Source organism: Cryptomeria japonica, chromosome 4, assembly GCF_030272615.1.
Source record: "Cryptomeria japonica chromosome 4, Sugi_1.0, whole genome shotgun sequence".
Lineage (NCBI taxonomy): Eukaryota > Viridiplantae > Streptophyta > Pinopsida > Cupressales > Cupressaceae > Cryptomeria > Cryptomeria japonica.
Window position 1 is genome coordinate 517,579,762 of NC_081408.1, and position 15,401 is coordinate 517,595,162.

A 15,401-nucleotide genomic window follows, 5' to 3' on the forward strand; every position below is an offset into this window, starting at 1 on the left:
AACCAGTAAGATAAGGATGCATGATAAGAGGGGGAACTACAACCATTTTGTATACTTCTTTTTGGGTCCAATGTTTCAGGATGCATGATAAGAGGGGGAACTACAACCATTTTGTAGACTTCTTTTTGGCTCCAATGTTTCATGCAATTATAAACACTCCAATGCCTAGATTTCTCGATTCTTGTAGAGATTACATTCAACTGGGACTTGAAATCTAATTGGTTGACTGGCACCTCATGGAAGAATATAGTATTTTAAAGTTTTATGGATCGGGAGTAGAACCCTACAAACTTCCAATACATGTGATGGAGAGGGTTTTTGCATTGGAATATGTACGACAGATGGAGAGTACAAATAAGATCTACTTTTATGGTCAACAAAAGAAGATCATATTTCCTTCATTACCTTTTTCATGTGGAGGGCACACATTTGAGAGAAAAGCATTTAGTGTGGTATATGAAACTTTGATTTTTTTTAATTTTCATGTTAATAGTTACTGGCAGAATAATCCATGCAACATCATTAAAGCAATGGTTGTGGTGAATAAGAACTCTACAAGTAAAATCCAACATGAAAGTAAACCCTTGTTAGAAATGTTTAAAAACAAGGATTCTTGGGATGAGGTCAAAAAAGTGATGAAGAAAACTACTGCTGAGAAAAGTATTTCTCTAGAAAAATTGTTAGCACAAATTATGGCATTGCATCCATAGAGAACAACAGAGCAAGATATCCAAACTAGGAGGTACGAATTTTTTTACAAAAGAGTTTATATTCCATCTACTAGAAATAGTATCCTAGAATCTCTATCAAAGACTTGTTTAGAGGAAAACTGGACATGAAACAAAATCAAAGATTTTTGGTCTATGAGGAAGAATCTAGGTGAATCAAAGGCTAGTGCATATTTTGAAGATATCCCAAAGGATTTTGAGTTTAACAAATTATGGAATATAGAGAATCCCTCCGAAGCATTTGATGATAGTGATAATGATATAGATCATGATAGTGATAATGAGATACCCTCAGGTCAAACTGCAACAAGTGTTATAGAATCTGCAAAAACATCTATTTTTTAGTGAGACCATGTTAGAAAAATATTCTTCAGGGGCAGCCATAATGGAAAAATTGGGTTATCAAGGTGGTGGTTTGGGGTCCAAAGGACAAGGCCTTTGGATGCTGCTGGAGGTAAAGTTACTAGGAAAAGGTGTATATCGTCGAGTCATTGGAGTTTAATCAACAGGGAAAGGTGATAATTATAAATATAAACCTTGTTTTTGTTGGCAATTGACACTCTATTGGTTGGTTTCACTATGTTGTCATTGATGGTAACATGATTTTGGGTTTCGACTTCATATAGTGTACCGACAGGAACTTCATAGACTCTACACCGACACCGACACCGACATTGGTAGGATAGAAGATTTCTTTGGTCATCGACAATGGAGGCCGACATGGTATAGTAAAGGTCATCGATATTGGAGGCTGACACATCTTGGATCCGACATCGGCAACTTGTTTTAAAATGTTTATTCATTTATGTTATTTGGCCGACATGTAATCTGATATTATATATATATATCCTTGTAAGCCGACATAAGGCATAAAAATTGTATATGGTATATAGGGAAAAATGATTAGATCATTTTGATGTAATAGGTATGTGGAAGGAATATGCGAATGTAATGTGAAATATATAAAAGAGACTATGTATGTGAGGAATTTATTGTAAGGGTCATTCCGGTATAGAGGTTTAGGGATTTAACTGGAACAGACATAGCTTAAACTGTAATTGTATTCTGGCATAGGAGATGTTATCCTAGCAGTTCACTATTCTCTGGACTGTTGTCTGATATGTTATATAGTCAGTGAGGCTCCTATTGTGATTGGGCAGTGTGCTCTAGGCTATAAGCCTTCCTGCAAGTGCAGGTCCATAATATATTTTAATATCTCTTCATATGGTCAGTGAATTGATATTGTGGGCCACAAATCCCACTGTGGTTTTTCCTCATTGAGGTTTTCCATGTATAAATCTATGTGCTATGATTCTCATTTATGTGTTTGGCTTATTGGTTGCATTACTTCTTTCAATTATGTTTATACTGATATATCGGTTGGTGTATGAATGTTTTGTTAAGGCTAAAATCTACTATTCTGGTATAACACTGATTCACCCCCCCTCTCAGTGTTATTGGTTTCCAATAGTTTTGTTATAGCTTCAAATCCCGAGACTCAAATTCAATCACAACAAGAACGTGGTGGAGAATCAAGTGCTACTGCCATTGGTGGGGATGGTGTGGGTACTAGTACTAGTTGTGGTCAACAAGTGCAAGGACGAAAAGACACTCAGAAGAGGACAATAGTAGAAGATAATATGCAGAATCTCAGTGATCAAGGCCTATTGAAGAAGAAAAAGCTTATGACAACAATGACAAGTATCAATACAACTCCAACTACATTAAGTTCCACCATGAAGGCGTTGTTTCCAGCCCTAGAACAAGCCCCTAGCCCTCAAACGAGTCTGATAACTCCAACTGTAAGTTAGAGTGGGATAGGATTAGGAATGGTTTTTTCATCTTTTGCTTGACCTCACAATGTATTGGTTAGAGCCACATGCATAGGTGGAGGTGCCTACATCACTACAAGTGCTATTTCAACATTCAAACATTCAATTGCATCAACAACCCCAAATTTTAATTACAATTAATTTGTTGATCAATTTAGAGAAAAAAAATAAAGAAAAAAAGAAGCTAATGATGAAGGTTGCAAGTACTACAGTTGTAGAGGAACAACCTGGAATGAACAGGGTATTTCCCACATATGACCCAAATAAAGGAATGATGAAGTACATGGTTGTTATGCCCCCAATTCCAAATCAAAATAAACTGGAGAATCAGATTGATCCCTCCCAATTTCATGTTAGCACCATCCAAATGGATTTCTCAGGAGTTAAGAATGTGAACAAATTTAATGTGTCAAGAAAGACCAATGAGAAATAAGTTGGAGAGACAAATACAAAAGTTACCGAGAGACCTAGAAAATGAGAAAGCAAGGAAGAAAGCTATAGAGAACAATAGCAGTGAATTACATAAAAGAATAATAAAAATTGTCTCTACATCTACAAGTGCAGAGAAAGAACAATTAGAGGTGGAACTGAATGAACTTAAGAAAATCTTAGCTGAAAGAATCAAAATATTTGAAAGTGAAAGAGCCTCTTTAGTACAATTACACAAAAATCTAGAGAATGTCGCTGCCTCAACAAAAAAATCACAAGACCAATTGAACAAAGAGAAGGAAAGAGAAAATTGGTGAGAAGGAAAGACAAATTAAGCGGATCTTGGAAACAAACAATGAGGTTTATAAAATAAAATATTTGGGAGAAAATAATGCAGAAGGCTGACCAATTGTATCAGTTGTTTGAACTGATTGGAAATATTAGTGTACATTATGTGAAGCTAACTGAATGCATTGCTTAGAATAGAAAATTTATTCAAGAGAGAAAATTACAAATCAAATTTTGCACACAATCTACAAATCCAATGACAAATATTTGGCATCCAAGGGAATTCCTAATCACATTGATGCCTCAGTAAAGGCTTCATCTATCATTCAAAAATGTAAGAAATTATGAGAATCACATGAATGTTTGGATAAGGATGCAAAAAAGATGAAGAAGTTGCATTGAAAGGTGCAAAGATTGACAAAACTTGGTTTGTCGATGAGTTTTGATACAACACAACAATACATTAGATATGTTTCTTTCAAAAGTAAGATGGAGGAGAAAATGAAGCTTGATTTGGACCTATTTCCCAAGGACACAAATGAGGCTAACTTTCTGGCCATGGCCAAACCATTGATAACCTTGAATGCAGATTTGGATGAAACATTGATGTCAACTTACACTTCCAATTATGAATTACTAACAAATTTGCAAGTCACTTACTATATGTTAGAACAATTTGGAGTTCCATTAGATGGAGAGTGGATCATGCTACAAAAGCTCATACAATGATTTCATATTATTTATTGTATAATTTGCATTCCCAAATATATTCAGGCTTCCTGATTTACTTTGTTTGTAATTCCAAGAATATTGTAATTTGTCGTGGCTTGAATTAGCTCTGTTTTATGATTCTATGAATGTTTTGTTGTGACTTGAATTATCTTTGTTTTAATTCTGGAAAGGTCCTTAGATCTAAATTAGAGTAGAAGGCAAACCTTAGTGTTGGGATATTTTTGAAATTTTTTTCCATATGATTTAGGGTTTATCTTCTATGTTTTAAAAGATTTAAGCCTAAAACCCTAAACCCCAGGTCCTGGCCACACTTCATTCTCTTTTTGATTTATTTCAGTGGTGACCCCCGACAACCAATTTTTGGTGTCTTAAGTTATCCATTAAGGCCCATTATGTCATCCTATGATGGCCTTTGTGTTAGAAATCTGGTTCTCCCCTCTTTCCTTTTTTGTTTAATTTTCCTTCATCTTCGATTAGATCCACGACCAGTGTTTGCATGCATTTGCGCAATTAGATTAATGGGCTGGCAAATGTTAACTCTGCAACCTCGTTGCTTACGTGGTAGATGGGACCCACTCAAGCTTGTTGTCCATATATGTGGACCAATCAATAAGTGTCACATGGAGGGCAGGTTGACATGGTGGAAAGGTGGGATCGACATGGTCACATCCTTTGTAGTTTACTAAGTGAATACTTTGGCAAAGATCAACGACCAGAAGTGATTGCATGAATACACAACTAATCAAAGATGCATCCAAAGTCTAATTCCACAATGCCGTTGCAGATGTGGCATGTAGGACCCATGAATGGTGACGGTAAATGTCTTGACCAATAAGACAAGAGAATATGGACAACTAAGACATGCAATAAGAGCTTGGGACCTATGCCCTTGTTTTCTAAGTGTGATAAAGGGAGACACTTTCATAGGAGATCTATGACTGAGATTGTAGCATGATTTGGAAAAGGTGCATGGCCAAGCTAACTCCGCAATTCTGAGGAGGCTTATGAGGTAATGGTGCAATAAAAAATATTAAATCTACTACGTGCCCCAATCTTCAAATACGAATTACAACTATTACCTCCTACCATCACACTTGCATACATGCCCACAGTTAATGAATCCATTTTGCCTGTTTAGATCTCCTCTGCATAGTTCCATATTGTTCAATGTTGCCTGAATGTCGTAGGATTTAATTGGAGTTGAATTATATAAGCTTCTCATTTTTGTTAGTCTGTAGAACCCTAACCTTAGGAATGGCACAGTCTTCTGATTTGGGAAAGATAAGTTTCTTTGAAGAAATAATTGCATAGCTCCCTGGATCATCAGAGACACAAAAGAGATCCAAGCTTGTGTCCCGACTAGATGAATTCATCATTGATCACTCTGCTAGAATCATGGATGCATTGATTCCACCATTAGGTTTCATTTTTTGGAGGAGAGGCTACGACAAGAAGGAGAGAGTTCTAGTGTCCAACATATGGAATTGCAATATGGAAAAACTTGTGTTCCCAAATGTCTATGTGAATATTTGAATTGATTGTTGCAATTGCTGCAAATTATATGCATGATACTAGAGAGATTATGTCCAGTGAAGGTGGTAGGTAAACAAAGATCACCAGAGATGTTATCAACAAAGTGTTCATGCTCAATCCTAACACATATTGAGTTATTGATATGCAAGAGATAGATATGGAGTATAAGAAAAATGATCTCTTGTATAGAAGAAGATTGGCATCATTTAGGCCTCCACACATAAAGGGAGATAATAGAAAGTTAAAATCAAAGAAGACTTCCCCTTACAACATAGGCCTATTTATCAATTACTTTTTGGATACATACTATGCTTTATGTCAATTCTATGATGTAGATGCAAGGGATTTGATTCCAAAATGGATGTTGATGGTTTGTATGGATATCCAAAGCAGGGATATGAATGGGCCTTTCGACTATGCTTATGTGGTAGCTCAAGGTTTGCATAATGCCTTGTGTGATTTCAAAATGGGCAAATAAAAAAAAATGCAAGTATTACTCTCTCCTGGTGCATATGCTTTTGTACAAAGTTCTTAAGGTATGGCATCCTAATATGCATATTGTAACCATGGCTAAAGGAGAGAAGCTTATGGTTCAAGAATGGACCTATATCTGGGACTCACTTATGAATGAGTCAAACTATTTGGTTTTTGAAAATTTCTTTGTGAGAAAGATTTTGAGTATTTTGCAGAAGGAAGTTAGGTGGGTTCTAAGCTCAATGGCTAAGGAATTTCTCAGACCCAACCCCCTTAAGCTTAAGTTAGGTATCACCCACAATTGGGGATCTTGGTTCTACTTTAAGGACCACACAATCATAAGGGTTTTTGGTAGTCTTGTTACTCGTAGGATTTTTCCTATTACTGTTCAAGATAGGGTGGCCTTTTTAGAAATCATGCATCAATTAAGTGCTTGGTTGATAAGTCTTTGATGGGAGGGTCACATAAGAAAGGATCAATGATCCCATCACAAGTTGTAATTGAGATGTATCACTTTTTAAATAGGAAAGCATATGATATTTTGGATTTTATGTTGAACAAGTATAGACTTCTTTGAGCTAGATATAGGTTTTATGACTCTGAATGGTTTGTAAAAAAGCTTGGGAAGGCTAAAGCACCATAGCATCAATGGGATGAGGAATATTATGAAGATCTCATAAGGAATGCAAAAATATATGAGGAATTATTGAAAAGGAAGGAAATGTGGTATAAAATCCAATATGAGGAAAATAAAAGAAAGAAGGAGGACAGTTCTTACTCCCCAACATGGGATATGTAACTAATCCTAGAAGAAAGGATGAGAGAATTTTTTGGTGCTTATATAGATGTTGATAGAATTCCCCTACTGTTACAAGCTAGGGTTGTCATTGCACCAAAAGATCGACTTGTCAATGCCCAATACAACCACTAAACTTATAAAATCCACAGGAGGCCATTAAACCATGTTGTGAATCCCCGTGAGGGGCATTGGCCCACTGCCAACAATCCCCCTCCTAGTGTCACTTGTTGTAGCCTGCATGATTCGAACCCGTGATCAAGCTATGATACCACTTGTTACAAGCTAGGGTTGTCATTGCACCAAAAGATTGACCTATCAATTCCCTATACAATCACTAGACATAAAATCCACAAGAGGTTGTTAAACCATGTCGTGAATCCCCATGAGGGATGCTGGCCCACTGCCAACACCTACCTCATGAGAGACCGTGCTTGGATGTTATACCCCCAATGCAAGAAGTAGAGGAGGAAAGGACAAAATCCCTTCAGTTAATTGGCTCTCCCATTGTCCTTGCTTCCCCTTCCTCGAGCCCTCAAGAACCTCCATCCACATCTACTCTTGATCCAGAATCATCACACCCTTCCCCCTCACAAATATTGCTTGTAGAAGATACCATGAAGAGGCCCATGAGTACACCATCTTTGAGTGGTTCTATTTTTCAAGTCCCGAAGAGCCCTAGGGTTGTCACTCCCTTGCATATATTGTCTCCAGGAAGAGAAATCCCTTTCCAGTCATATCAAGGTTTTGAATTCCAAGGGGATGAACCCTTACCTCCTCATAGCTTTGATACAAGGACAGGGGTTACCATTCAAAATTCTCCTAAGGAGTGGGCCCTTGATGCTTTTAAACTTGGGGAAGATCTTAGTGAAGATGTGAGATTGAATGCTTGTGAATAATTCATGAGCGATGATTTTAAAAATACCAGAGAATTCAAGCATTTTCTTATAATAAATTTGACACATTAAATGGAAAAGAGCAGAGGTATTAACTTTGATAATTTGAGGAATGAAGAAATATTGAGAATGAAGGATGATGTCCTAAGAGTTGCAAAGGAACAATTTTCTGCTATGGCCCCAGAGATAGGAAGGAAGATTGTAAAGAGGAGCGGGGTACTCCTTTTGGAAGGACGAGACATCTCTTTTGCTATTGTTTTTGATGAATTGAAAAGGAGACATGACATAGATCTAGACTCAATGGATCTAGTGTACAGAGAGGAAGTACTTTTAGGAGCACTATTTGATGATCATCTTGATCAACTAGTTATTTGGTGTCTTCATAGAGTCACAAAAGGCCTAGTATGAGCTATGAAGTTGATCAATTATTTGGGGGTCTGTTAGTCAAAAGAGTGGTTGACAGTTCCATTATAGAGGCAATAGGCCTCAATCTAAATGTGGCAAAATATACTCATAAGGTGTCTTTGAAGACAAAGGAAGAGGTCACAATTTTGAGAGCGAAGGTGAGTGCTCTAGAAGAATAGTTGAGAGAAGGACCGACATACACACCTCCAGGTAGGATTGAGCATACATTTGATGAAGATATGGGATTAAGGAATGATCTGGCTCAAGATAGATTGGAGATGGTTAGTTTGAGTAATGAAAGGGATGTGATAAAGATGGATTCTTTGTAGATGGAGAGGAGAATAAAGATAGACATGGTAAAATCATTGTTGGAATCAAAGATGAATGAACTTTTGAACCATGCTGATGTAGCATGGGATGAGCATAGGGAGTTGCTGAGGTTTTCTCAAGAGCATTTGAGATGGAAATGTTTCATGGCCTGCTCATTATCTCATATGAGCAAGACAATTCTGGTGTTGGAGATTTCATTAATTAAGCCTCTCCCAAGTTTCTTGCATGACATGATCAAATTTTTTAAAACCAGGTTTGAGATGTTAAAGAAGCTCTTTATTATTCACAAGATGTATACATAAAAAAATAGTAGTGAACTCAAAGGATTTCCGTGTTTAGTCACTAGCCACATGCCTACTCTGTTTGACAGAGAAAGAAGCAGAACAAAAGGATAAAAGGTCTTGAGATCCAAAGTAGATTGGAAGGTTAATATCAAAACAATTCAAGATTAGATGTTGCCAGATATAACTTTAGATGATATACAACTCATTAAGAAGTTAGAATCATACATGGATGCACTCTCAAGGTTCAATAGTGGTATGACCAGAATAGAGGTGATCAAGCTATAAATTAAAGATGACAACTATCAGCAGCATCTCAGGGCTCTTCATGACCTCAAATAATATGGATTTGAAGACTTCTAATCATTTTTCCTCCATTTTCTATGTTTCTTCTAGTTTTGAAATTTTGAATTTTCAAATGAAGAAAAGGAAGACTCTAGATCATCTCAGGTTATCTTCAAAAACTACCACTTACAGAGGAGCAAAATTTCTTTAGTTTTAAAAATTTTGATATTGTAAAAGGCTTGAAGCTTGTTCCATCCTCAATTTTTCTATAAGAGGATAATCAAGACCTTGTTTTTCCCTCTCCTTATTCGACTTATACATATACTACAAAATTCCAATAGAAACAGATATACTAATTCACCAAGGGTGAATAATACACAAAAAGTCCATAGGTGTTATCTAGAATCTTATATGAATCATTGAAATTGAGTATTTTTTGGTTGAGGTTCATATGTCTAAACTGTGTTGTTGATTTTGAATGACTTTCAACTTCTTCTAAAGTAGAAGATTAAAATTGCTTACTCTATTCAAAGGGATTCTATGTAGAGAACAAGTAGTAAGTTGCAATTGGGAAAATTCATCTCATTCTATGGTCGATATCAAATATTAATCATATTTTTTGATACTGATGCAATTAATAGTCTCCATGATCATGATGTAATTACTAACGCAACACTAAAATCTTTTGATACGTGAATGTTGAATCAAAATTATCAAATAACTAATTACTAATGCAACCTTATTCTTGAACATTGAAAATTAGTAGTACGCTAATTTATTAACTTGTAAATAGAAATATGAAAAATGCAATTGCATATCAAAATTAAATGACATTGATAGAAACATAAAATATCATCAAGCACAATCATGATTTTGTAATGTGACAAATGAAATACATTATGCAATATGCAACCAAAAGTTTGATAAATTCCTAGTAACAACTAGTGCTAAATCTCTTAATTTTTTCAAATCATCTCATCATCATGATCACCAAATCGGGAGCTTCCTTGATTATTGTCTATGTTTTCTTCACTCTGCATACCTTCGCTTGACCACATCTCAAAACTAGTAGTACATGTGTCATCGACATCCATTCTGTCACTGCCAATTGTCCCACTTTGGTTTGTAGTTGTAGTGTCATAAAATTGTGACCCTAGCAATTTTTGACCACATTAGGGTCCTCACGCATGCAAAATCGAATCCCCTAGTCTTATCGAAGACCGGGGACTACTCAAACCTCAGAATATGCTTCTCCCTTGGCCTCTGCACCACCCTGTCTGCACTCTACCTTGGAGAAAGGGGTAGGACAGGGGTGTGGTGCCCCTATCCCTGTCCTATTTTGGGGTAGGACCCTTTCCTGAGCTTGCATTGTAGGTTGTGCAGTGAGTGGGAAAAATTCCCCGAAGTTAGTCTGTGATGAAAAAGTTTCATTAACCCTAATTGACAAGTATATATGTCGCATTTGTCCTCTCATTTGCATAAGTTGAATAAGAGGGTTGAGTGGGAAGTTTACATGAGATCAAGCATTCAAGAGCATTCAAGCATTCCTTTCCAGCATTGAGCATTCTCAAGTCTCCCTTCAAGGCTAGGTGTTGCATTCAAGTCAAGGATTCAACCATTGAAGAGGAGATTGATTCCAATATTCAATTCCACACAAGCGTTTCTATCAACATTTCTATTACAACCTCCCTTGAGGTGTACATTTCAGTCTTTCATTTACATTTGCTTTCAAGTACTTTATTTCATTACTTGGTTAATTCCAAAACTGGGGTTTGACCTGAAGGCCCCGATCCCAACCCCCTTTCCTCTCTTTTCTATGTGTAGGTTATAGGTGCGCAACTATACTTTTGGATTTGGACTCCTTTTGCAAAGGTGGAAAAACCCTTTTCATTTTGCGGATTTTTTGGAGGACCGTGTACATTCCCACCACGGTCCAGGCAAATTTTCCTCAAATTCGCAAGGCAGCTTCATCTCAACATATTACTACCAGATCCAGGTCCACAGCTTCATGCCATACTCCGATCTAAAGTTATAATCAATTCTTTGTCACTTTTGCACTTAATTTCTATACATAACTCAATCAATTCCTTTGCATTTCAAATAGAAGAGGGGATTAACTTATCATTCTCATTTCATTCATAATTCTATCTTCTTCTTTGGAGGTTGAATCTAGTGAATTTTCCCTCCCCTCTTCCAATGTAATGCATGAAAAGTGTTTGAAGGGAAATCCGTAGTGAAACTCTCATCTCTCCTTGGAGGGAAAGGGTAGCTTTCCTCTTGATCTCTCATTTACACATTTTTCACCCACCATTACATTTTGGTGAACCTGACATCTTGCATGCTTCCCTTTGAACAAAATTACATATTTTTCATTTGCAAGTTTAAATTTTCTGCAAACTTAGTGGTTAAATCATTAAAAACCCTAGTTTTTAAAATTAAAATTGAACTTGTGATTTGTAAAAATTTCTTGTGGTTATCTTAGATCTGAAAATAGTTTTGTTTGTCAAATTCAATTTCCTCATTGTCTTGTTCAATTTGCAATTCAAATTTACAAAATTAAGCGGTTACTTGTTAAAACCCTAATTTTCAAAAATCATCTTGAACTTGTGCAAAAATTGGATTTCCATTTAATTTTCAGATTTATGATTGTTCTCAGACTTGTTTAAATTCCTACAATTCAAATTTTTCAATTTTCCTCCTTTTTTCCCAAAATTTAAATTTCAAAATTAAGTGGTTAGGTCATAAAACCCTAATTTTCAAATTTAATTGGATTTTGTGCAAATTTCAATCAATTTCATTCAAATTCAGATTTCTGAACATTTTCCAAGGTGTCCCTATCCATTAGGTTTGACCTTTTTCAAATTTACAATTCAATTCCTCTTTTTCTTCAAAACCCTAATAGGGCCCTATTTTTACATTTGAACCTTAATTTTGCCCATCTAGAAATCATAAAATTCGCCATTTTTGGGGGGTTAGCTTTGAAATCATCGTAATATTCATCCCTGAAAATTTTTAAAAAAAGTTGGTCCGACCATGTGCATTCCTGCCACGGTCCTTGGCTTTTTTCCCAAAATTTTGGGAGATTGATATGACTGTATTTAATAGCCTAAATCCAAAAGATTGGCTGATTTTGTCGATTTTTGATCCCTCTAGAATTGGAAATACCTCCAAAATTCAACATTTCAAATTTTAAGAAAGTTTTTAAAATTAAGAGGTTAATCATACTCTGCCCTGATTTTAAAGATTCTAATTTTAAAATTAAGTGGTATTCCCTTGGCCCTAATTTTAAAATTCCAATTTCCTTTCATTTTCAGAAATTGTGTCATCCTCTTCTTCCAACAAAGTTCAAATTGTTTAATCAATATTTTCTTACATTTTGCATTAATCAATTTTGTAAGCTTTGTTCCAAAATTCAAAATTCAAAATTTCCCTCCAGTGCATGAGTTTTACCACTATTAGTCCTACCTACACTATCCTCGTTAGATGAATCCTTAGAATTAAGGCCTCCCAAGGTTTAATTACTGAGGAGATGGAGCCTAATTTGAGTGACTTCTTTAATGATGATCATGCTAATTCTTCCAATCCTAATCATGTGACTATTCACCCCATTGATGAATCCTATGATGAAGAAGAAGCTTTAACTAGGGTCTCTATAGATCAACTTTCCACATTGGACAATCAATTTGATAACTTTCAACAATGGATGTCCCAAGAATACCCTAGTAGTGAAGCTTTTCCATTAATTGAAAGCCTTAAATGCATGATTCAAAATGATAAGAATGGAATTAATATATTTTGTGGCATTTCACATATTGTTGATTCTAATGTCATGCCTATCAAGAGTTGTGCTGAGAACTTAGGTTATTCACAACCTTTAAATCAAATCAATTCTTCTATTCCTTTGACCACTTCAATGGCTAGTGATCCTACTTTCACTTCAAACATCATGGCTACATCAACTCAAAATGTCATCCCTACAACAATTAGTCATGGGGGAAATCCCTCTTCTTCATTTAATTCTCCATCTTTACCTATGTCTTCCATAAGTATTCATATTATTCCTCAACCAATCAATGTGACACAAGGGGGCAATTCCTTCAACAACTTTGTTCCTCCTTTCAGTGTCCCTTTTCCTACCCAATCATCACCTATGCCTACTTATCATAATGTCCCACCACCTTATTTTCAGTCCATGCCTTCTTTCAATAACATCACACCACCTTCTCAATCAACTATGTCTAACATCAATCTTCTACCGAAGTGGCAATTAACAATATTGCTCAAACTATGTCTTCCTTACAACAACAAATTGCTTCTATGAGTCAATCCAAGATTAGTGTGCCCATCTTTGATGTTGGGAGCCCACTTTCTCTTGATATTGTTAAATTTGTGCCACCTAAACATATTGAGGTCCCTCAATTAGAACTCTATAATGAAAAATGTGATCCTCTTACGCATGTCAAAACATTTCAAACCTTGTGTACCGATTTTGCTTATGATCAAAGATTGCTTGCAAAATTGTTTACCAGAACACTAAGAGATAATGCTTTACAATGGTATTTCTCTTTGCCTTCTTATTCTATCACTTCCTTTCAACAACTAGAAAATGCTTTCATCCAACAATTTCAAAACAACATTGGTCCTAAAATCACTTTGACTGATTTAATGCATTGTAAACAAGGTGTTAAAGAAAAAATGATTGATTTCATTGGTAGATATAAGCATTTGTGTGCTCAAATTTCTTTTCCTGTACTAGATAATGATATTCAAATAATTTTCATTTCTAATTTACAAAAATATATTAGGGAAAAGCTTCTTTTGTCTGAGTTTACTTCCTTTCTGCAGTTGTGCGCAACACTCCATAATTATCAACTAGTTGCGAGTCAAATGGAGCAATACACTCCTATGGCTCTGAGTGATAAGGGGGAGAGTGTTCAACAACCATTTTTGAAGTTCAAACCAATAAAAAGCTTCATCAAGTTCAATAATATAATCAACAACCACATGAATGTGGATGCTACAATAGGTGTGCCTCCTATTTCTAAATTTTTCCATAGAGAAAGACAATTTACTCCTTTGAATGAATCTTTACATAGTATTATGTCTTAATTGTTGCAAAGAAATGTTATCAAACTTCATCCTATAAAACAAGTTGATCCTTCTAAACTTGCATCCCCTTATTTTGATAACAATTCATTTTGTCAATTTCATCGTCAGCCTGGTCATGATACTAAGAAGTGTTTCGCATTGAAAAATAAGATTCAAGATTTGATTGATAATAATACTATATCCGTGGCAGGTGTGAATGATAAAGGGAATAAATAAATATCTCCTCCTAATCAAAATCTTAATATTTTCACTAATCCCTTGCCTTCGCATACCTCTAACGTTATTGAGATTGTGCCTACTTATTTCTCTTTTGAGGAATTCACCTCTATGCTCCGAACTTGGTAAATATGGTAGAAAAACAAGATACGCCCAAGGATCCTTGTATTACATTTGACCCTAGTGAGATGATTAGAGCACCTCATGGCCCTTTATACATAGTTGTGAAGGTTAAGGATATCCCTTGACATGGTGCCCTTATTGATCCCTCTTGCATGGTTAATGTAATCATTGAGGAGTATCTTTTTACTGTACGATTGCATAAACCAATATATGGTGATTCTAATGTGGTTGTGTAGTTATGTGATGGATTCTCTTTTCCTACCATTGGCGCTATCACCCTTCATATTGAAGTTCATACTAAATCCATGGATGTTGACTTTGTTATCATACCCTCTTTCAAGAAATTCCATGTGAAGTTGGGCTATCCTTGGCTATCTTCCATGAAGGTTATTTCTTCTCCAATCCACAAGTGTCTAAAGTTTCCTCACAATGGAGAAATCATAACCATGAACCATAGCTTATTTCGTCCATCTGAAAGAAGCCCTAGTGTTTCTGTTGATTTCTTTTGGCCTAAGCAATTTCAATATCTTCCATCAAGGAGCGATGCTCTTTTTCAATCTTATCAAAAATGGAAGAAAGATATGATCTCATCCTTAAGTCAACCTTGATCCCCAACACTTAACATTCCTATCATACTTGAAGATAAAGTTCTTCCCCTCACGGATAGAACTAATTTCCTTCCTAAGGAAGATCGTCAACCTATTCCTATGGATGTGACTATACCTTCTCCTAAGAAGAACAACAATATTCTTCCTAAGGTTAGACCTATACCTCCTCCTCATGATGGATCTGGTCTCCTTCCTACACCTAATATTCCTCCTTTGTATGGTGCAGCTCCACCTCCTTCCTCTTATCGAGAGAAAATGCCTGCTTCTCCTCTTGTTCAACCTAAAAGACCTCAACCTAAACCTTCAACTATCAAGGAGAGAAACACTCCAATTTTT